At 44.8% G+C, this 24,584-nt stretch overlaps 1 long non-coding RNA gene across 1 annotated transcript in view; it reads right to left on the bottom strand.

Moving 5' to 3' along the window:
• Nucleotides 1-3,251: 3,251 nt before the first annotated feature.
• LOC128148063 (uncharacterized) overlaps nt 3,252-24,584 on the bottom strand; it is a 151,615-nt gene continuing 130,282 nt past the window's right edge. The window contains exon 3 of the long non-coding RNA XR_008237178.1: nt 3,252-3,415. This is a non-coding gene — a long non-coding RNA (uncharacterized LOC128148063). The remainder of the gene's footprint in view (nt 3,416-24,584) is intronic.

Genomic DNA, 24,584 nt, shown 5'->3' with positions numbered 1-24,584 from the left:
GTGGCCAGGGCTATGAAAACACACAGCAAAGGAAGCATTCCTGCCAAAATACTAAATGCAGTTAAGCTTAACCAAGAAACAGCAGGTGGTCATATGTGACTGATGCAGCCAGCACAAGGTAACTCAAGTTGACTCTAAAGGCCTAATTCTCATGTGAAAGTGAGAGTAAAAATAATTTACATCCTGTGCTTCCTGGCTCAAGAGACCTCAGTATAAATGAGAATCCAGTCCTAAATTCTCAATGGGATCCAGGCTTCAAGAAGGATTTCAGCTTCAGAAGGGGTCTGGGTTCTACTTTGCAGTGTGTGAACAGCTGAATGGGCAATTCATATTATTTTAAGAAATGTCACGATGGGTTTGGTTTGGTTTGGTTTTTCCCTTTAATAACTTCGCCCCACTTACTAGGCTGTAACCAGGGGACCCGTAAAGCCTGCTGAGCTAAGATCAGCACAAATCATCCCACCAGAAACACACAGTGGAAAACTGAGAATGCAGGAGGAAGAGGTGTTGCTGAAGAGCATGAATCATGCAAGGAGAGCTACCTCTGGGAAAAACACCCATTGTTGTATCCTTCCTTAAAAAAAAAAGAGAAGGTGGTGGTTCTTTCTTACTGTCAGTACAACTGTCTAATTCAGGCACACAGAATCTAAAAGCAAACTGAGATCAAAGAGAGCATCAAGACAGGAATGTATCTGATGGCTAAATTTCCCTTTGCCTTTTCATTGTTTGGGCAGACCTAGGGGAAATAAATGTCATGCAGAAACGCATGGAAGCAGGTCCTGAAGTCCCTTCTCTGAGCTCCAAAGATATCTTGCTGAACAGGACTGGATTGAAAAATCAGGAAGTTTTCCAAGACAGTGCACAGTTCACTTGACGCTATGAGCTCAGTCTATGCATTTATGTTAGCTGAGGGCTGGAAACCACATTTGGGTCCATCAGAGCCTAACTGCCCATACTGTCATATTTTGGCTTGCTTTCTGGATGTTGTCTGGATCAACCAGCTGACTCTGGGGTGGGGAAACCAAACAACTTGCATTCAAACTCTGTCCCCATGGAAGAAGGGGACAGGAGCCACTGGCAAACCCAAGCTCAGAAACAGCTACCAAGAGGAGAACTGCTGCAGCCAGTGATGAGAAAAGTCATCACTCCTTGTACTGCCATGCATCAGCCTGTAACAAGAGGAACTATAGGTCTTTCAAACCCAACAAACAGATTTCCATGTAGAAAATCCCTGCCACAAACAAGATAAATAAAAACAATTGATGGCAGAGACTTGGAGAATGAAAAATAGTCAATGTCAAGGGCAGCTCTATCGGAGGGGGATGAGCTGGGCTAAGATGCGCACAGATTATCTTAGTTCTGGGCCTAAAAGGGAGTTGTGTAAAACAGACCATACTGAGATATCTGGAAAATGTACTCCAGGAATTATTGCAAGAATCTACTCTCTTTTGCTCTGGTTACCTTCTTCCGGCAGACAAAAACAGAGAGGGAGAAAACACATTTCTTATAGGAGCTCTTTGTTTTAAGATTTTTTTATTAGGGATGAAAGAAATGTTCAGAGGGAAAATGAGCTCATTTCTGTCATCTGCTGCCACCATCTGCAAATGCAGCAGCAACATCTTTGAAAATTTGAATTAAATCCACCCACTTCTCATTTCTGCTTTCCCTCCCAGTGTGGTGGGCAGTATAAGCCAGTAACAGGGAAGCTGGCCTGGGAATAAGGACCCAAAAAGGGCCAGTACAGACCCAAGCTCCCCTGTCATTGCTGTCATCAGCCTGCCCCACCAAATAAATTCATTTTTCCTCCATTTCTCCTTCTGTAAGTTGGCTAAATTAACTCTTCCTCTGTGCAAGGTTGGTGTGTTACTTTAGAAAGATGGTGCTGGAGAGAGCTTGGTGACCCAGGGACTCTGGGGAGACAGAGCACAGAACTATACAGGAGCAGAGCCCATTTTTGCCCAATGATCAGTGCTTTCTGACATGTGAGCTGGTCTGTTGCTGAGTGCGGAGCTTGAGAAAGAAAGGAGAGATCATGTAACACTATGAATGTCCAGCCTGGGTTGAATCCTCCAGTAAAGGTTTCAAAACAAATATTAGTAACACAGCATATTTTTTCATGCCCCACTGGTTCCAACTAGGACTGGGACCAGATGTGCCAATTTTCAACAAGAAAGGCTACTCATGCTATTCTTGGCACAGCTTGAAGCAGCAAGTACCACAAATCCTATTTAATATAGTGCCTAAATGCCACAGACCTATTTGTTCCGAGTTGTCTCGCTTGGTTTTTCAAGCTCAGCTTGTTCCGATAACCACCTGACCTCCAAGGCCCCATTCAGTCACAACCTCGTCTCCCACCCTTCACAACTGCACCCATCGCTAATGTTTTCCTTCTGGAGATGGGTTTCTTCCTATGTCTAAAGATTGCCCTGCAAATAAAGTTTACATGGACGAAGTGCAGACACTTCACAATTTTTGAGTTAAATTGCATTGCATTTTTAGTACTGAGATACAGATGGTTAAGCATTTTTTAGGGTTTGGAGGCATGTTGGCATTCCAGATTAGCAAGATGGGCACGGATGCTACTGACAGATTTTTAGTAAACTGTTCACATAGCTGGAGATAAGGGATTTACTACCCAGAATATCCATGAAAATAAGAGGAGATACAAGCATATCCAAGTTGCATAGAGAATTCATCCTCCCTTGGACTTTAGTCTTAGAGGAAACAATTTTACAACATTCTTGGTGAATGTAATATACATACACAGTTGGGGAGTTGTGTCTTTGAAAGGACCTTACACAGGCTCTTATGTTGTGCAAAGATTCACATTATATGAGACTGATCTGCCGGAACTCAGATACTGAGCAAAGTAAATCCCTGTCTCATACTCATCCCTGAATGATTACAACATGTTACCCTGCAGTCCCATTACTTGCAGTTCAAATGGGATAAGGTCACTGAAAAAACTGTCATTTGTGGGGAAGACAGACAACCACTTTCAGTTTGAAAAAGGCTAAAGTACTAAACACCTTTTTGCCCTCTGTCTTCACCAGTAAATCTTCCTCTTAGACCTCTGCACAAATCAGAATTGCTCAGGAAAGACAGGGACAGCCAAGAGTGGAGGAGCAACAAGTTAGAGACAACACAGGGCAGGTGCAAATATTCAAACCCATGGAGATGGACGGTTTTCACCTCAGGGTACTGGAGGAGCTTGATGATGTGACTGTGAGACCACTGTTTATTACCTGCAAAGGATCACAGTGATTGGGGAAAGTCCTTAATGACCAGGAAAAGACTGATGTTACACCCATCTGTAAGAAAGGTGAGAGAAGGATCTCTGACAGCCGGTTTCTCTTCATCTCTGGGAGGACCATGGAGCACATCCTCTGGAGTCCATTTCCACACACGGGAAGAACTAGAAGATAAATAGGGAATAGTCAACACAGATCTACCTTGGGCAGACCACACTTGACCAATCTGATTGCCTTATGTGATGAAATGACTGGCTATATAGACAAGGTGAGAGCAGTGCTGTAATACACTTTGCTTTTAGTAAGGCTTTTGACACTATTTCCCATGGTAATCTCTTTTGTAAGCTGAGTAAGTATGGACTGAACAAACAGATCATTGTATGGGTTGGAAATGGGCTGGACAGCTGGACTCAAAGCGTGGCAATCAATGATTCAGCAGTTCATTGCCAGCTGGGAAAAAAAGACAGGGTAAAGGAGCTGGACTTGTACAGCCTGGTGAAGAGGAGGCTAAGAGGGAATCTAACAGCCACCTACAACCACATGAAGGAGGGTGACAAAGGTAATGGAGCCAAACGCTTCCAGGTAAGGAGAGAAAGTTAATAAAAGGTGCAACACAAATTGCAATATGGGAAGCTAAGTTTGAACGTTACAAAAACTTTTCACTTAACAAGGTAGCAGGTCTGGAAAAGGTTATCTAGAGATGATGTTGCATCTGCATCCATGGTTGTTTTCAAGCCATGGCTGATCTGACCTAGTTTTGATGATAGTCCTGATCCAACTGAGACATCCCCTCCAACCAATTTTTCTGTAATTGTGTGATTCAGACAGGTACCTCCACTGAGGAGAGAATTGAGTTAGGAAGCAAGGAGGCAAAAGCATGTCAGGACAGATCCTGGCTCTAACTGCTAATCTATCGCTCAGTCCCCCATACAGAAACAGGACAGGACATAGCTACTCCCAATGCAAGGGGTGGATGGGACATTATCTAAGGGGGAGATGGTCACCTGGCTGGTTAATGTTAATGAAGACAGTGAGTTATTAAGTCCCTTCTGCTTTACTACTCCTCCCTTTATCCCCCTCCCAGAAAACCCCTGGACTTGATAGTTTGCTGGAAGGAAACTTATTAACATGTGAGAGGAGCTCCACTACTACTGACACGAGATGAATAATTTACAAAACTGAGAACCAAGGCCAGACCAGCTTTCATGGTAAATAAAAACAGTTCTTTGTTGTCAAAAGGAGGACTGGATCTTTGGCAGGGTCTGGTGACAAAGCAAAGCTCCATATGTGGGAAGACAGCCATAAGAGGCTAAAAGCATCTGTTCAGATATGCCTGAGAAATAATCCAGTGTTCGCCTGGCCAAAGACACCAGTGACCGTTCAGGACAGAGCACCCCACTTTCCAAAGAGGCACCTTGATTTGTTCTGGACTGCGGGGCAGTGAGATGCAAAGCCTTGCACCCACGTGATTTTGATCATGCTTCTGGCACATGTTTTTTGTGCTCTGCTGGCAGAACAGTCACCCAGCAAGCCTGTCTCTGGTTAAGGCCTCCCTTCCCACTCCCCCACCCCCTGTTGTTACTAAGCAGGGCTTTTCTGTTTCGTCTCACTTCACTTTTATTATGGCAAAGCCCTATAAAACTATCAAGTAGAGCTGGCTGAAAAGCAGTGTTTCCAGTGCCTTGAAAATGTAGGGTTTTAAATATATATATATATATATATACAAAATTTGGTTTTGATCCAAATTGAACAGAAACTTTTTTCAGTTTTTTGAAGAGAGCAATTTCCAGGAAGCCAGAAGCTCCCCAGACCCTGCTGCAGCCTCCCAGTGAAACGCACGTCAAAGCTTGTCAGCTTCAGCGGGCAGCTGCAGAGCTCCCAGCACCCCTGGCCTTCGGGCAAATCCACCAGGTGCATCCGCTCGGGAGCCAGAGACTTGTACACACTATGTTTCTCCTGTCCTGGAAGAGATCTGCCAGGAGTACAGGTGGGTTTCCTCAAGCTCTCTTCCTCAGGCATGGGGAAAGTCAACTGTGCTTAGCACGGTTCCAGCAAAATAAGCCAGGCTCAAGGAACAATGTTTCATGGGAACATTTCTGACCAGCTCAATTCCCTGGGATAAACCATCAAAGAAGAAACTTGTTGGCTGAAGGAGCATTTTCATTGCAAGGATATCTGATCCATCGGCAACGTGACTTGCCTCGCATGAGTGTCCAGCCTCAGTGATCCTTTCTCGTTTAAGCTGGCTGCCGACAAATACTACTCCATATGGAAATGTCAAGGCAACGACCACCCCACCAGTGCTAATGGTTACTGGGGTGATGTCAGTGGATGACAATTTTGAACATCTGAACTGCTGTCTTTAAAAGCAGAAGATCCTGATACTATTTTATGACCTCGTTGGGTGTATCTTCCCTTCGTGCACTTAGGCCCGGTGATGAGAACGTCCATAAATTGTTTGGATGACTTTTAAACAGATTCTTCTGAATCAGCCCATATGGATATGACAAGCTGGTGAACCATACAGCATGCTACAGCTTGGCACCATGCCTGCAGCTCCTTCCCATAAAATGGGCAGCTTTTAGACCCATTTAATTACACTTAAACAAGCTTTTTATCTCATTTGTTCTGCGTCATAACTCTCCCTCCAAACACTATAAACCACTGTGGTAATACCACGAAGTACAGGCCAGCCACACATTTTAGAGTCATCTGCCTGGCTCTCACACTTTGTTTAAATCAATAATTCATGACAAATATCTGTTTTCTGTGGATTTTTTTTAAATACCGCTCTTCTTCCACAAACACCCCACAGCCCTTGAAGAGGCATATCCATGCCTTAAGTTCACTGTCTCATGGTGAAATCACTACCCTTTTCAGCCACTACATCCTCGGCGAGGGCTCAGGCTGCAGGTGTATTTCCAATGCTTCCAGCCATCTGGAAATGGTACTTAAGGCAACATGTTAGGATTGCCCCTGCCCAGGAGGTCCCCAAACATGGCACAGATGGCTTTGTGTCACCTGCTCCTCTGCACAGAGGTTATGAGTAAGATAAAGATTGGTTTGATTTTTATCTTTCCATGTTTGGCCTCCCTGTGCTACCCCAAGTGTTTCAACACTCACATGGAGAGACTCCTGCTACTTGCTTAGATGCAGTGGGTGAAATACAAAAACCACACAGTGATGATTGCAGAGGGGCAAATATACTTCACATTGATAAGCAAATTCAGCAAGCAACTCCACGAGAACGTCTGCCATGAGGGCTTCAGAAGGGCCAATAATACAGCCAGATAGGTATTTATAGGCCACCTTTTCCCTTCATTTACATGAAAGAAAACCCAACAATAGCAAAACTTCCCTTCCATATTTGTCACACTTCGTTTCGCCCCGTGATAAATCCTGAGAGCAAACCAGGATTAACTGAATGCCCCATCTTGCACCTGAGAGTTCCAGTTCCCTCTGTTCAATAGATGTTGCCTATCACAGGACCTCAAGAGTTAAAATACCCTGATAAGCTTTAACCTCCTGAGAGAGAGGGAGAAAGACATCTGCTTTTTATTTTCGCAGCCCTGTGTCTCCGCACTCCAGTTTTGAAAAGTCTGCATTCCTTATAAACAGAGAGAAGTCCTCATAATTTATGCAATGATACACCAACGCATTAAAAGGGTTATATTTTACTCTAATGAGAGAAATAAGGTATCATTTCCTTCACACGAGGAAGGAAGAGTTGTTGTAATAACTGCCAAATGGGCACCCCTTAATTTCTTTAAGGGCAAGGATATTATGACAGCAAAGGCTTTGAGCTCTAGCTACCTATTAAACAAAACTTTACCAAAACAGATGTTGACACTGCAAGGACATCTTGGGAACTAAAGGATGCAAATTTATTTGAATAAGGTTAATGAGGAGAAAAGCATATCTGAAAATCTGTTGTGTTTCTGAAGAACTCTTTGCAAAAGGAAACCAAATGGGGTAGATGAAAAGAGCTTATCCTAACAGACAATCCACCATTAATGGCAGGGGGAGCTGGGGTTTTTACTCTTTTTAGACTCTTCCAGCAAAATCAAGTGACAGCTCTGATATGTAGATTTACCCACACAATTCCTTGTCTCATTGATTGGTATTAAATGTGTGTTTCTTGGATGGACACATGAAAGCAGCAACATCTGCACTGCAAGAAAATCCAGTAATGGCCATGTAAAATCCACAGCTAGAGGCTGCTCTGTCTTTTGGGGGGTTCATGTTGTTGTGAGAGAGGAGAACCATGAGTCCAACTTTGTCCTTTGTCCTTATTCCTCCATCAACAGGAGGGAAAAACAATCAAGTCACCGGTTCTGCCTATCTGTTATGCTTATGGCCTGTTTGGAGCATCTCTTTCTCCCTAAGCCATCGGGGAGAGCAAGGTTGTGCCCAGTGAAGTGGCTGCATTACGCTGTTTGCTTGTGTTGCCTTTTCTGTAGTCGTCATCTTTCCCACACTCTCAAAGCAACACTTTTTCTTGGCAGTAGAAGGACCAAAATCTCTAAGAAGAAAGGCAGAAGGAGTTTTCATCTGCAGACATGAAATTGCAAAAGGTCTGTGTAAATACAAGTGGTAGGAGAGCCTACAGGTGAAGGAGAGAGATCAAACAGCAGCAGCAATGTAGGAGAGGATGTTCTGTTCTTTGGCCGATTTCCCACTGGGAGAATATAACTTTTAGACGGCAAGAATAAACAGAGATCTTCATTTCTGCTGCAGTGCTAAACTGCTTTTAGCTACTGACTGGGCGTGCAGAGAACCAAAGTAAAAAGGTGTGTTTGAAGAGAGAGAAAAAAGCAAATGAAGTGGAAATCACCTCAAAACATACCCTGATCATGCTGCAGATTCTGTCTAGCTATAGATAACGTGACAGCCTTTCTGTGTAAGACAGTGTTTGTTCATATATTTGAGTATTTAAATAATTTACCTTGAGAAGGACTCTAATTTATGAATTTCAGTATGATTTATACTGACCCACAAAAGCAAACAAGTTAAACTACTAAAGGCCAGCACATTAAAAAAAAATCATTTTAGAAACACTTTAAAATACTAAAATAAGGAAATAAAGGCAAGATGAAATTCAGTTCCAGTCTGCGACGCTGTCTTAGAGATCACTACAAAGGTCTATTCAGCCAAAGATCACACTTGCACTGGAGGAAGTCCTCTTTATGCACTGTTAATTACTTCAACAATCTATAAAATTAATGGCTAAATGAACCACATTTATAGAGATTATATTTCAGATATTATTTACATTTAACAGAACATCCTTTGTTAGTAATTACTAGATTTATGAACTGTTTGGAACAAAATGGACACACCCCAGGGAACCTGCTTCAGTCCCACAAATGCACCACAGACATGGACACACATCATTCATTCAGTCTGATGCTGCAGAACTGCACCGAGGGACAGGCTTTTCACCGCCCTTTTCAGTTTTCCTAAATCCTGCATTTTGTGCTCCTGCAAAGGAGGCGAGGGGGGACATGGCAGCCAAGCTCCCTCCCCACGGCTGGGAGACTGGAGCCGCTCGGAGGATATGACACTCCTTGCTGTGATGCATCTTCAGGCTCTCCCAGTCTGACACCACTCGCTACTTCTACTTGAAGACACAAGACACATCCAAAACAAAGATCTGGGCAGCTTAGATGTGCTGAAGGACACTTCTCTGCCTGCCAAACACCAGAGGCCAAGGCAAGCCACATCTCCAGCTTCGCCTAAGAGATCTGCCACCCGCAGACAACATTGTCAGTTTAAGATATTCATTTTTAAAGGGAAAAAAAAAAAGTCAATCTGTCTTATTTTGACTAGAAACTTCCTTTTCAGTGACTGTTTATGCTGCCATGGCTAACTCCACAAGTTTGACAAGCTAGAAGGGAAATGGAAATCTTTCTGGATTAAAATAATGGGAAGAAAACATAGTACCATCCATTTGTTAAAATACTTGTGACCACATCCAGCCCCCATTGGTCAAAAGCGCCAGGAGACAAGATCGTTGTCTCATTTCACTTGGGGGAAACTGAGGCATGGAACAGGATGAGGCACCCTACCCAAGGTCAAGGGGGATGTCTGTCCCCAGGGGAAGGCTGAATTCGAGTCTTGCAGTTTCCCACGTGCTAAGGTCTGGCTCAACTGCCCTCTCCGTGTCTTTATAACACAAGCTTGGAGGAGACTGAGCGGAAAAGCCAGTTTTCACTGTCACCCCTGTGTGAATGCAGCATTACCCTCCCATCTAACCCCAGCCGATGCTGTCAGGTTAGAAGCGCAGCCACTCTTACCCCGGTGCTTCCTCACGTCAGGTCCCCAGGGAGGTTAAGTACAGATTAAGGGAGAATCAAAGGAGCCGGCCATAGGGGAAGACAGGTACAAGTAATGTCATGGGTCAACCCAGCCCTTCGCTGTGGGCTTTTCCGAGATCTGCCAAACTCAGCCCTCAGCTAAAGACTCTACCAGGCTTCTCCCTAGGTGCAGCTTTGCAAACCCAGTCCCAGCAGCCCTCCCACAGGCAGGGGAGATGAAAGGCATGGTTGCCTTGCTTTGATCTGCAGGCTAAGCCCCAAAACGAGCATTCACTTTCCTCTGCTGAGTGAGTACTGCACAACATGTGATTTATGGGCCTCCTTTCACCTTTCTTCCCACTCATGCTATGTTCATGAAGATCTGTCTGAATGCAACACGTGCGATTTTGCCCTTTGCATCCAGAGTTTTGTCATGTAGTTGTGACCAGTCAAAGTATCCATGTTGTGTTTGGGTTTGGCCTTGTTTGGGGAAGCTGCCAAGTTACTTTCAAACTACATACTCGCCCCATCAGCTTTTAAATTTGGTTTCCAAGTGTAGCTACGTGACATTGAAATTAACATTCCTCAGTCTTCCAGAGCAGTAAAATTAGCACTTGGATATTAGCAGAAAGTTAACCCCGAATGGGCACAGCTGAACTAAAATGTAAAAAATTAGGATACCATGTATGCATGGTACGTTCAGCATTGGTCACTGCATCAGCCCTGCTTCAATAAACCCCATGACAGCAAAATGAAGAGCAGAGAGAAAAATGAGTAATGCTTTAAGGGCCTGGTCCCTGTGGCTGCATTTTGGGTCTACCACAGAAACCTCACACAGAGGCTATATGGTAAATAGCACTGTGCATCTTTTACCCTCATATGAACTGTGTTATGATATACGGATCTGGGTGGAATTTAACTACATGCTGTATGTGGTAGAAAACCGGGGTAAATTATGTGCACAGTGCCGTGCAGGAAGACTGATTAATACCTGTAATGGAGGATAAAGCTGGCAAGGGCTGGGGAGGGGACCCAAGAGCTGTTTTCCAGTTGCTCAGGAACCCTCTGCTTCACCAACCCAACCTAGGGGGGATTTGGGTTTCTTTGAGTAGATCCAGACATGAATGTGGGTGTTCTAAGTAGAGCTTTACTGCTTCCAACCACCAGCTCACGTCATCCTTAAGAAACGCCACTTTCCTTTCCATGTTAAGTATTTCTAGAGCATGTCTACACTAAAATCATTACACTTCCACCTATATAAAAACCCTGGCTGATGGTGCCCAGGAGATGGTCCCACGCATGCCTTGAGAGCCAAGTCAGTCTAGGTGTTAGGTCCTTGAATCTGCCTCCCCTGAAATTAGTAGCAGGTCAGCATCAGCGTCTTTGTAAGGCTAATGGGGCAGACAGATCCTTGGCTGGGGGGAGAAGGAGACACCCACCCAGGTGTACTGGTGTCCAGGACCCACATTACCAGTAGGACCAGTCACCCACTCCTTTTTACAGAAAATTCTAGCAAAAAGCAGTAAAGAAAGATCTCTCTATGGGCAAGGTAAAAAACCACTTTACATTTAGATCCCTTATTTAAATCAAGGAAATTTCTTCCTGTTAGCCTGAAATCTCCCAAGATATTAGGAACTTCTTTTGCTATCTCTTCTCCCATGTGTGATATAGAAGTAAATCTTCCTCTTCCTTAAATCTCTCTCTCCCTCTTGACTCATCTCATACATTCCTTTACTTGGAGATCCAGATTCTCTTCCGTTCCAGGCCTCTTTCCATGCCAGACTCTTTGGGAAGCATTTTCTTCTCTTAGTAAAGAGCTGAATTTCTCTCTTCTCTTCTCCTTGCTTACTTTCCCAGATCAAGCCCACACCTTCCTGTTGGATCTATTAATTATCCTCCTGTTGCCACACTCCGTATACGTTCCCATTTCCCTTCTGTTGCATTCAGGTTTGCACCTGCCAGATTCCCTTTTCTGACAAGTTTATTTAGACTCTTTTTATTCTTTACCCATGTTATCCCCCCCTCCTCTCTTTTGGCTGGTATTTTTCAGATTGGACAAACTACCCATTTCTTTCATTTCAAACTCAGGCAGGTGTTTCACATGTTTTATATAAAACTGTATGTATGTGCCTGAGTTTGTATGAATATAGATGTAGATACAAGCCAAAACTTGCGTTTCCAAGCAGGAGAAAAAGCACAACAATAAATTTCCCCTTTTCACATCCACTCAACATCCATTTTAAAAACAGTAATTTAGGGACTGAATGCATAAACGAACTCCAATTTCTTCTCATATGATGGGCAAGTGGGGAAAGGGAGAAATAAAATTCCTCCCTTCCCCATCTGGGCACAGTGTGCCACAGAGAAACGTGACCCATACGTGCTTTGACTGAGAACCACTGGGGTGAATGACAGCTTTTCTAACTCCTTCTGTCACCCAAGATCCCACTCTGAATGCTAGGACCTGACTTTGCAATGTCCAGATGCCTTTGGAAACCTGCTGGTTCTCCTCGCTGTGGACAGGATCTAACGAGGCAGGTAACCTGCTCTCCGACCAGCTTGCAAACTCCACTCCAGAAAGCGTCGGCTGCATCCTAGACACCAAGATTCACTTTTGGACAAAGATTTTAAATAGCTTGCTTTAAAGCAGCAGGTAAAATCAGTTGCCATTAACCATTTTCAATAGCACACAAGGCTTTAAAACAGCAGTCGAAGGAAAGAGTAATGAAAGACATAAGTATATATGGGAACTGGGATAGAGTACAACGTTGGGATTTGCCAAAGACAGATATTAATTTCATCTGGCTTCTTTGCTAGAGATTTCCTAGAGGACATACAGTGCATCCAATTGATCTGGACTTCAGTAAGGTATGTCATACAGGGCCACAAGGAAAATGGCTCTTTACAGGAAAAAATAGGAATTTGTACAAGATCTGAAAAGTACATAAAGTGTTGATTTGTATGAAAGGAAACACATTATGTGAAAAGGAAATTCTTCAACTGAAGGGAATTACTCATGGAGTTCTTCAATGTCAGGTCTTGGGAATCTTGCCGGGTATTCTCATTAATGACTATGGCACATAATGTAAGGAATGTGCTAATGAAACTTGCTGATGAACCCAATTTCAGAGATACCCTAAACAGAGGAGAACAAGAAGGTTAACACTAACTGGATGATCTTGAGATAAGGAGTCACAGAAAATGCACAGAAATTTGTGGTGCAAGGTGTGAGGCAACATATCACTGTAACCCGACTGAAGTGGAAAGACCTGGGAGCACTGAATAACACTTCCAGTAGACAGAGGGAAGTGATAACACTATTGTACTGGAGTGTTGTGTCCAGTTGTACATAAGGAAGGTAAATTCACAGGGCAACATATGAAAGGAAGGATTCTGGGATTAGCAGAAGAGGGAAGCACTTTCAGGAGCAGAAACCAGAAGAGGATGGCCTACTTACGATGAGAGCGAAGACACCCCTTGGCTGCAATCTTCACACTTCTCCAGTGACAGGAAAGGAGAAGAGTGAATAGCTAAAAACCAGCACTGGAGCTTGGGGATATGAATGGGCTGAGAGGAAATTTGGGCTGTAAATTAGAAGGTTCAGTGACAGCCTTGCACAATGAACACACAGGCGAACAGCCCTTAACTGATTTCAGGATGGAGCTTGCACAGTTAGTGAACGTTTATGGGATTTCATTCTCTAAGATAGTATGGGCCTGGCCTGCTAACTACTTTGCAACAGTTCAGTACCCAATCTAATTTAAATACTAAAATTTCCCAAAATGAAGTGTTTTGCCCTTGCTTTGTTGTCTCTTCTCCAAAACAGACCTCCATAAGAGAGGAAAGGCCTCCCTCTCAGGGTGAGACCAACTGAATATTGTACTTCTTGAGTCCAACACCCGTAATGACAAATACATTAAAATGAGCAGGCAAGTTACTGAGACAGAGGAAACAGTAGTCAGCCACAATTGCTCCTCCTGGGTAATGCAAGATGGCTGATGAATTTTCGTACCCCAAATCAAATGTGGTTTAAACGAAACGATGGGCTTAAAGTACATAGGCCAGAACACCTTGAAGAGCTTCATGCTCTGACTGGGAATAATGAGGCAAAACCTCCAACAGACTGCTAAACTTAAAGATACTTGTTTTGATCATCAGCCCACCAGTGAAGGTCCCCACTGATAAGAGCTTTCACTGATGGCATTTGCATGGTCACCTGCACCCAGGCATTAGCTGTATATCGTCTGTCTGTTAGAAATGCCCCACGCTTCAAAGGTGAGAAGCAGCTCTGGGGTAGGACATGCAGCACGTGGGAAGGATGAGCAGGCTGGGAAGCGGGAGGCGTTGCAGACCTGGCTTCTAAAAGGCCCTGCAAACGGTTCATGAGAGGTACCAACAACAGGGAACATGCTGAGGCTCTGTGTCTGCAAGCAGGCAGGTTCATGAAGCTGTCCAAACAGCCAGGTGAGCATCAGTAAGGGAGGGTGACAGCGAACATAAGGTCCCCCCCAAAAGCCATGGAGTACATTAACACTAGCAAGACGTTAAAATCAAAAGTGATCAGCGTCGTGAAAGGAGGTGGTAAGAAGCCCAATTTAGGTGAGGTTTCTACATACAGAACAAGTCCAAATCCCCATCTTTCCATGATTTGACATCTTAGAGGTCAACAGTCTTTTTTTCTGCTTTTAAAGAACAAACATCCCCTGCAGTGAATGCAGCCTAAATATCCCAGCATCCTGTTACTGTATCCAGTCCAGGAAGTAAAACCGAGATCCTGGGTCTGTAATTGGGGCCACATGGATGTCCCTGTGCTCGCGCTGAAATGTTCCGACTTCATCAGCACAGCCACGTGGCTCCAGGTAAAAGCTGAGCTGAGGTACCTGAGCTGCTGCGCAACCCCATCACCGTGACCTTGGGCGAGTAATGCTGACTCTTTATCTCAGTTCCCCATCTTCAAAACTGGGGAATCATTCAGCTCTCATCTGCTTAGAAGCAGCTCAGCAGGGCAGGGAATGTGTTTTCTAGATGAAAGTGCAAGAGGACCCTGACTTTGGTTAAGGCAACTAAGTACTACAGTAATTATAATAGAAAAAGAGTCATATTATATAAATTATTATAATCAAGAATCAGTGGCTATTCTCCTGAAAAGTCCCAGCACTTAGAGTTTTCATGTTTTTGTTTTTGGAACAGACTAATCACTTTCACATCATAAACAAATAATAGTTTTAATAGATTCCACATTTGTGGAACTTTTACAGCTAACATGCAGCAAAGCTCTTGTCCTCCACAGGCTTTTTTTTTTTCTTCTTTTTTTTTTGCTGAAATAGCAAAATATATTCTGTAGTAAATTAAGTGCGATTCACGTGGCATTTTGTATGAACGCACTATGGATGTGGCCTATGAAACAAGCTTTGTTAGAATTCTGTAGCCCTTATGTTCCATTTTTCTGCTTATAATTCTAAATATGTTTTTGCTGCAATTTCATGTAAGGAACAACAGGGGAGCCTTTCTCTGTCTAATATAACACCTATGAATTCCCATCAATGCAAGTAACAGATGGGGAGGAGTCAGATGCTGCCCTGCCATCTACACAAGCTGTGTGTTTCCACCCTGCTCGAGGGCAGAGTAAATGAGAGCAGAAGCCAACCCTCTTAAAGGCATGTGTAATCTTTCACAGGCAAGTTCAACTCCTGATGAACCTTTAAGACTCATAAATTAATGTCTGCTTTCCCGGGCTACCCTGCCTTTCCTTGTTGTGCTCATACCCATCCTGGTCTCAGGCAGCGGCTGAGAGCAGCTGCCGAGCGTGCAGGACGCAGCGATAATCTTCCAGTGGGATGTAGCTTGGGGAATTCCCACAGCTGAGGTGGCATCACTCAGTGCAAGCTCAGCACTACTGCTGAACTCCCCTATTACTTTTTTTGCTGTATTTGGTATCTCTGCATCTGTTTGTTTGAAAAATCCAGCTCTCTGCAAAAAGGCTCAGCTTATAGCGACTCAGTCCAAAGAAAGCCTCTGTTGGATGATTTTGCTTATCAAGCCCAGAAATCCCAGCTACAGAACCTTTGCTGCTGTGAAAAAACTCAGCACTTTGAGTCGTATGTGCCTAACATAAAACATACTGGACTGAGAGGCCCAGAGAAAGGTAGTGGAGACAAGATTAATGGTTTTAACTGGGAGTGAAATCCAGTAATTAAGTAGTGACCCATGACACTTGAGAAGCAGTAACAGTTTGTTGACCACAAGAATGATTGCTCAGAGCGCCTTCTTAATGTTGTAAATGTGAAAATGATTTACAGCACGACCAACAGGGAAAAAAAAGCAAGCTAGCAAGCAGACACGATTGACACTTGTAATTGTTCCTGACTGCATACATATGTGGAGGTAAGAAAGTAGAAATACTTTTGGTGTGTACATGGTAGCAATATATCAAAATTACTAACAGCAAAGGACTCAAACTCCTTGAGCTGAGATGATTAAAAAGAGTGCAAACACCATTCATAACACTGAAACAAACAAGAAGCCTGAAAGGGATGAAGGCTCCACTTTGGTTTTCAGTAGGGCTTGTTTGCCTTAGATCCAGAGCTGTGAGCGTATCGGAGCCTTGCGAACAGAGTTAAAAACAGATGATTAATATCCAGTACGAGTCTCAGTGCACAAGCTGCTCTGCTTCTGAAGAAGAAGTAGGAAGATTCTCAGGGGATTTCGGCAGCATCTGAAAGCATGAGTCAGTTCAGATTTACCAACAATGAAATCTAACTGGAAGTCAATAGAGAACTAGCAAAGTGTTCGAGAAGGACACGATGCTTGTCCTCCAGTGAACTTTGCTCACTGGCATGCTGAGGATGGTGAAGTCCAGCCTTGCAGTGGCACCTTTTGTGGTCCTGAGAGAAGACATGAACATCAGGATATCCCGGCTTCCTCTTCACTTGTAAAGTAGGAAGGCAATCAAGCCTTCTTCCCCTTGGCCTCAGCTGGCCCTACTGGTAGTTCACCAGGGCAGGGATGGTCTCCTACAGCATGGCCCAGGGTCCGACAGTCTCACAGAGCAGGATGAAAGCTTCTCTTTTGTCCCACTGCTTTATGCTGCTACCAGGGGAAAGAAAGAGGGTTTGTGCTGCCCAGGTGTAAAGTGCCAGAGACCTGCTCTGTGCTGTTTTGGGAATGTTCCCCTTTTTTGTCAGAGAAATGGCTCTGCAGCTTACAAGAGAGTTTGGTAAAATGGTGATGTTCTCTCCTTTGTAAACACCTGGAGGACTGGAGAATAATCTCCTTTCTAGCCACTTTTTTGCTACCTGAACCCCAGGTTTGCTTTCATTTTGTGAAGGATCACAACTTGCTGGGTCAAGGCAAAGATGTTTTCTGAATAGAGCAGGGCTATTCAGTGCACCCCGGGGAGACACCAAGCACCCACCCACACCCAGGCACCTCCAGCCACCAGCCCTTGGGATGGCTCACCCAGATCCTGTGCAAAAAGAGACCTCAACATATTTGGGTTGAAACCAGGTACAAAGACCCCCAAAACTGGCACTGTTCAGACTTGAGATTTTACGCAGCCTTTAGCCAGGTCTTTAAGACCAACATCAGCTGATGACAAATGCACAATGACAAAAAAGATCTAGCCAGCTGCCATGCCTTGCAGCGCTGAGCCCTGTGCCTCCCTCCCCTGCCTGTCAATCCCACCAGCATCCACTCAGCAGCCCCAGCCCAAAGCTGCTCTTCTCCCCTCTCCAAAATGAAGCGCAGTGGAGGTGTAGAGGGGACAGGAGCAGGGGTCATAACGAGGCTGAGCAGAAGAAAGAGCAGGGCCTTATTTCAAATGTAATTATTTTCATGCTTGTTTTTTTCGGCATCACTTAAGCCCTCTGTTCCACCATCTCCTGTTAAAAGTTGGTAGGTTTTGTTGTGTTTTTTAATATGGTCATAACCCCATTTTATATAGAGGGGAAAATGCTGGCTCCCTGTGGCTTTCATGTATTTTCATATTGGTGTAATTCAAACAATATGATGACTCCACTTGACGTCGTTTCCTGGCTGCAGTGGGGCTTGTGGTAATGGAGAGTTTAAACTTTACTGGGACGCCTGATGGAGCAGCAGCAAACACCACAGAGAGCCCTAACGAAGGCCAACAGCGGACAGGCTGGCCGACTCAGCCCAGCAAGGACACTTCTTACCCCAGGTAGGTGCTGTCCGGTCAGGTGAGTGACCCAAAAGCTGCCATCTCCACTCGATGAGATGGAGTCGTGCAAAGGGCCACAAGCACATGCACAGAGACTGAAAACGAGCCAACCCCACTCCCACTGCAATGCGCAAGAAGAAAGTAGAGGTACGAAGCATCTGTGCTACTTTCCCAGCACCCTGGAAGTTGGCTTTGTGCCACCCCAAAGCCATTGTGAATTCTCCTCTTAATAATAATTCTCAGAGCATGAGAAGAGTCAGTGTTTTGTTCCAGTGAGGACAAGAAGCATTTGCAGTCTGGTTTTAATTACAACTGGAGGAGGAAGGACAACCAAAATTTGAAGAATTAAGGTTGAGAAGAAAGAGGTGAATAAAAAGTGGTGTCTTGGAAGCACGGGATGTCGGTGTGCCATTGCATTGGTGCATGTTCCCAGCCGGAAGCATCTTAACACAAATGCATGTCTTCGTGTCGCGTGTATGCACATCCCTGTACATGCACACATCTAAGAGGCAGGGCTGGTAGCACAACCTATTAATAAGCTTGCCAAACATTTCCAATTATAAAGCCCTGTTTTCAATTGCTAATAACTTTATTAAACTTAAACCACTTGGGCTGCAATTTTCCATGCCAAGTGTCTGCCTTGAGCTGAATTTTTTGTTATGCCTTCTTTTTTTTAGCCATCAGCCAAAAAAAGGTTCAGCTGTTTCAGGGAAGATGGCTAGAGAAAATACAGCGGCTTGCAATACAAAAAAATCCTAGCAATCTTGTCTTGCAAAGGTCTAGACACCTCCTGCTTTAGAGAAAGGACTGGAAATCTGCAAGTAGTGAAAAATCTTATCAAATTTGATAGAGCAAAATTGCTCTCAAACCCCTTTTTTCACCCAAGCAATACCTCTCACTTCTCTGCAACTCAATCTTTCCTGGGCACACTTTAGCCTTTCACCCTACTGGCCACAACAGGACTGTTTGGGACTGTTCCATCATAGCCCAGCTGCACTCAGACGGAGGGGCAGAGAACCTGGTATTCTTTCAGCCCAGCTCTACTGCCAGCCGACATCCTTCCCTTCCCAAAGGCAGCTGTCCTCGCTCTAATCCGACACCCCTCTCTCCATATTCCACATGCTGCATTTTTCAGTCCCAACAAGGAAAGCAAAGCAAGGTAAAAATACAGTCCTTCCTTATTAAAACCCATCTGATAGCAAAGATGTGTCTTTGCCCCTTCTCCCCCCGTGCAGCAGTACCTTCAGGATCCCTGGAGTTTGCCCACTTATTAATATCACTAACATTCACATCTGTTTCAGATTGGTTTACGTGGATGGGATTTAATAACAAATATGTTCTCCATTAATGCTAGCCCTTGCCGTGCCTACATTCACTAACAGGCTTACGTATTTTCTGATCAGATCAGATGTTCTCTGTGGTTTGTTTGTCAGATTTTCTGTTTGGTGACTTTCTTCTAGCAAATCAGGTATGAAATGTAAAACATGCAGAGAGTAGCATGGAGCCGCCAGCACCAGCGGGTTCAGAGAAAACAAAGCCAGCCAAGCATCCTGCAGCCCCACTTCTCCTGGATTTCCAGACTCCTGGCCTGATACACAGATATGCCAAAACACCCTTTGCCGCCCCGTGGGAGGTCCGCGTTCCCCCTTGCATCGCACTCTTGCGCGATGTTGGACACGTGGCAAATGACACTTGTGTACCTCCGGGACGCAGAGAGGGCCTTCAACGGCATGGAAATACAGCTGAAAAATTCATTCATACAGGAAGGTATGGGAGGATTTCAGCTTGACAGGACTATAAACAGAGGGTGCAGAGTTCTCAGCAGTCATGTTTCTTAAAAGGCAAAGGAACCACTGAAATAATCCAGGTCTAAATCCCCTAACATCAACATAAAAGATCTAGGAGAAATGCTATAGTTCACAGAGGATCATAAAACTGGAGATGCTGTGAAAAGCACAGGAAAGGAGGAAAACAAAACGGTGAGCTTGTAACAGCTTTTCAGGTGGTGCTTCCCATGCACAAGTCTGGAAAGAGAGCTGGACTGAAATGACACAACGTGACGGTTCCTGATATAAGATAAGGGGTTGGGACATGAGGTTGAGCCTCGAGTAAATATAGCTCAGGAATATTCAAGAGATGAAAGAAGCCAGAGATGGGAAAATCAGGATCCCTGCAGTGGGGCCAGAAGCTGGTAGATAGGAAGTGGTAATGCAAACACAGTGGCTTCTAGCAAGGCAAACATGCTCTTATCAATGAAGAATAACACCTCGGTGGACCAAAAGAGAGATACAGAAATACAGGTGCTACCATGCTACAATAAAGATAAAATACCAAAGCTTATTCTGCTTTCTGGGGAAAATGCATCACCCTGTGATGCACTAAAATTACAAGTCCTCCTGTAGTGGTTATTCTGAGAAACACCACCACCTCTCCCAACAATCCCTTTCCCACAGACAATTCCATTTAATCGTTGAGAAGATAAATTTTCTGCTAGGGAGAAAAAGCCCAGAAACAAGTTTTCTGGAAAAAAAAAACAAACACCAGCTTATCTTTGGGAGCAAAAGCGCCTGCCCAAAGCCTATCATCCCAGCAAGGGACACACAACCCCCAGCACAGTAGCAGCAGAATTCAGACCGAGGCAAAGCCATCAGCTCCCACCTCATACATTCAAGAGGCCCAGAGGGAAACCCACAGCAGGTTAAGACACTGAAATATTGTCTGAAAAAGATGTTTTCTTTTTTTTCTTCGGGGTGAAAGCTGTTCTGCCCACAGACAAGGTGTGCTCAAAGTCAGCCAGCAGGATTCATGAAAGATAACAGCTCCAGTGATCCTGCAAAACATGGCCTGTGAACATGCATTTCGGTTTTGCTTTCAAGCAGCTATTGCAGTGCTGAGCAGGCTGAGGGTCAGAGCTTATGCACCGGTTAGATCTGCTCAGCTTGTGGGTAACCCAACAGAAGGAATTGGAGTTTCTTGGAGAAGTTGCTTTTCTAAACTCATGTCTACACAGGCAAGAGCAAATAGACCTAAATTTTCCCCTTCTCACCATTTGAGTTGACCAAACACAAGGCAAGACTAATCCAGAACTCTTAGAGCCATCATAACTTGGACACTGTCTCAGCTGACCATCTCTGGCCAGACCTGGCTATGGACAGGTTCACTTTCCCTGGCTGAAGCTGTGCTGATCTCCCATTTCACAGTCCCAAGGGGTGTAACTGGAAATCAGGGAGAGCTGCTACTCCCCTGCAGACATTTCAGCTGGAGACCTTGCATGGTGCAAGGTGGAGACCAGCAGACTGAAACAAGCACCCAGAGCCTGATTAGCTCCGCAACGAGGAGCCAGCACTGAGGGCTCCGGTGCCGGGCAGCGTGATGTGCATGGATGCTCCCACCAAAGCTATGTACTCTGCAACAGCTTGGTCCCAGGGGAAGCATGGCCCACAGAGCTAGCCATGAAGAGTGGCCCGTTGGGACTGCTGCAGACAGAAGAATGTGCATCACCATGAGGGAGAATTTAACCCGGTTCCCTCATCCTTCAAATGCCAGGTAGGAGGTTTGACCTTGGGCAGCAGATCCAGGGACTGTCCCACGGCACGGACACACATGTGCACACGCAGAGGAAGATGAAGTGCTTTTGCCCGTGACCCCAAGTGAAATGGCAAGCCCCAGTTGGCTGGGGTATTCCAATACCCACTTAGCATTTGTAAGCTGTCCTCTGGGTAGGATTTCCAGGCACATAGCGTCATATCTTTCACACTTTTCGAGCAGGGCTATAAATCATGGCGAGAATCCCTGTAACTTCAGCCCGATCGCTCCGTACTCCTGGCGCCTGCTGGGTTGTTGTTGTTGTTGTTACAGCTCCAGCTCCGAATGGGGAACTCGTGATGTACGGCTGGGAAGGGACTTTTCTAACTGCTCGGCGAAGCGGTCACAAATAGGAAGAAACTGCAGTTTCCTACAATATTTAGCATTATATAGGCCCTCAGCAGTGCCACACTTTACTTCTTCATTTCTAGCATCCCCCTTTTGAGAGCTCTACCCCACTTCATCATCATAAACATGTCAACAATCAGTCCCCGTGGAGGGCTCTGCTGTTTGTTCTTTGGCTCACATGGAGAAAGCATGTCCCTGCTCCAGCCCCCAGCGCACATTTCTCTATGCTCAAAGGGGCCGGAGTTGGAATGTGGCCATCTTGTCGCTCCCAGACCTTGATATTTAAGGAAAAAGAAAAAAAAAAAAAAAAAGGCAAGGAACATGAACTTGATAAATATGATCAGCTGCCGGGAACGTGCCTGAAGCCTCCTGCTGCTGTTGTTGACATCAGAAAGCTGCGGAGCCTGGGAGACGGGAGGAAGTTTTATTGTCTCACTCCTACCAGGAGCACGCGATTGCCGTTCCAGCTGCCTGGTGCTACCCGGCGCTTCTCTTAAGCGTCCCGCCTGTCACCGAGAAAACAGGACATCAGTTCTCACCTCCCGGACCCGACGGCCGGGGGAAGGCTTCCCGCTGCCTCTCCCAAAGCCTCAGAAGAACTTTTTCATGGAAACCAGTGCCGGCATGATGTTTCCCCAGACTAATTTTTTTATTACACCTGAAGCTCTCCCATCAGCCACCTGACAGCTCTCTGGTCTGCAAGGCCTGCTAATTGGGCTAACCTGTATGGCCAGACAAGGTGCACCTGAGCACAGAGAGAGGTGCCGCTGGAGGGTGCAGCTGTGTGTTAGTGCTTCTTCTAGAGTGGTTCCAGTCAGTGAAGCAGGGCAGCCTCAGCTGAAAGCTATTTCATGTTTTAGGAAGAAAGAGGATCCAAAATGTAGTCAGCTGGCTCCTTTGAATCTGTGTTCCCCTATCCGAGCTTAGCAATGAAGTTCAGGCTTCCTTAAACTTCACTAACACAGCAAGTTGGTCTATCAAAGGACCAGCAGTGAACTTTGTTAGAAGTGATGGAGAAGAAAGCAAGCCCATTCTAGTTAATAGATATATTATCTGAATACTAATTCAAGTAATTGAGCTGAAAAGAGATGAAAACTCCTTTGGGGAAAAGGGAATCTGAAGCAGAGCAGTATTTTAGCAGGGGTATGATGAATAATTTTGCAGTGACAAGTCATGAATATATGTGATGAAGACAGAAATACCTGAGAAGATCCTACACAAACGCCTTTTCAGAGCTTTTTCATCCTTTTATTTTCTTCCAGCGTGCAATGCTCCCTCAATCTTTCAGGTCCACGGCATTAGGTATAGTACAGGAGGGAATTATTTTCTTCCATATAGAGAGTTTAGCCCCCCCAAAAGGGCCTGGCTGGACAGTTATGAAGATGTAAGCACTCCGTATATACCCTGAACAAACTTCCCCAGTGCTTTGCTAAAAAATACGGTGCAATGCTTGGCTGGATGAAGCATGGCAAAAGAGCTCAGTTTTCATGGCTCGTTTAATCTGGGACTTTTCTTTAGGGACAGCCAGCAAGAGCACTGATTTTGATCACTTTCTTCTGATGTGGACAAAGGTATTCTGGGATTTGGGCTGAGATGGGCTCATTTTACAGAACTTTTAAGAGGCTTCAAAGTGGTCACCTGGAGAAGACAGTTTCCAAATCTGTCCCACTCCAAGCCAGCCAAATCCTTTCTCACACGAACTTATAGCAGTAATGCATTTGGAAAAGAAAAACATCTATTCAGAAATGTTTTTTTAAAATTGTCCTTCAGCTATGGCTGCAAGGGAATGCCTCCTCGCCTCAAGTTTCTAACCCTGTTGTAAAAAGTGTTCAGATCTCTCTTCAAAGTAAAAGAATTTTTTTAAGAAAAGAGCTTTTTCTTTTAAAAAAAAATCCTTACGTTTGGCAGAAACAGACAGTTCCTCATGAACACTATGGTTTTTTAATGACCGGAGCATCTTGCGGCAGTGTTCACTTGCCCAAGCAGCCCTAGTGTAGGAAGGTGTGAAGGTGCTGAGACACCTGTAGTATCTGGATCAAAAGACAGAAAGAAAATGCAAAATGAAACTCTCCTGAGTAACTCAAGGGTTTCTTCTCTTCCAAAGTCACTAGAAAACCTTTAGTATGAACTACTCCTCCTCCCTCATTATCCTAGAGACAGATTTAAATAGCACTCTGCTTTGCAAGAGTTGTGAAGAGCCCCAGAGCCAGCCAACTGAGATAAAAGGCCACAGCTGAGTGTTTCTGTAAAGACAACAGTTGCACCATGAGTGACAGTTATTTTGTTATATCGGTACACCACACCACAAAGTTCTTCTGTAAATGGAAGAAAAGATGTCTTTGTGCACCCTATCGTGGCTCTTCCCCCGCATCTCTGGCACACAGGGCTCCCCATGTAGGACACGCCGCTATCTGGGATGGGCAGGAAAATGAAAGGCACAAACGTCTTAGCTTTGAGCATACAGCCTCTCACTGCTATCACCAGCCTCCGTTAGTATCAAAGACTGAAATATGGCCCTATGCTGGTTCATATCACAGGTGCACAAATCTAGTCCTTCACAACTTTATTACTTGTGACCCCCCAGTGCACCAGCAGCCACATTCGGGGAGCGTTACCACCTCTCTGCATACTTTAATCCCTGTCTCTCAACTCAGCGGCTCCCCTAACTCCCCGTGAGTGATCTGCAGGACAAACCCTCGCACCTGAGCACACACCTGGTGCAGCACATGCACTAGGTTGCAGGCAGGCACCTGCAATTTTGCATGTGCCCCTGCAGAAACCTGCACCTAGTTATGTTAGCTCACATACACCTAGTCCCTAAATTCTCTCCTGCAGTTCCTGAAAGAGCCTCTCCTATCATTATGAGGCTGAAAGAAATTAAACTTTCATGACCATTTTTATTATCCCGTTTAAAAATTGTTTACC

Source organism: Harpia harpyja, chromosome 11 (assembly GCF_026419915.1).
Source record: "Harpia harpyja isolate bHarHar1 chromosome 11, bHarHar1 primary haplotype, whole genome shotgun sequence".
In the NCBI taxonomy this organism is placed as follows: domain Eukaryota; kingdom Metazoa; phylum Chordata; class Aves; order Accipitriformes; family Accipitridae; genus Harpia; species Harpia harpyja.
The sequence above is the reverse complement of the archived record's forward strand: the minus strand, read 5'-3'. Positions and strand labels throughout refer to the sequence as shown.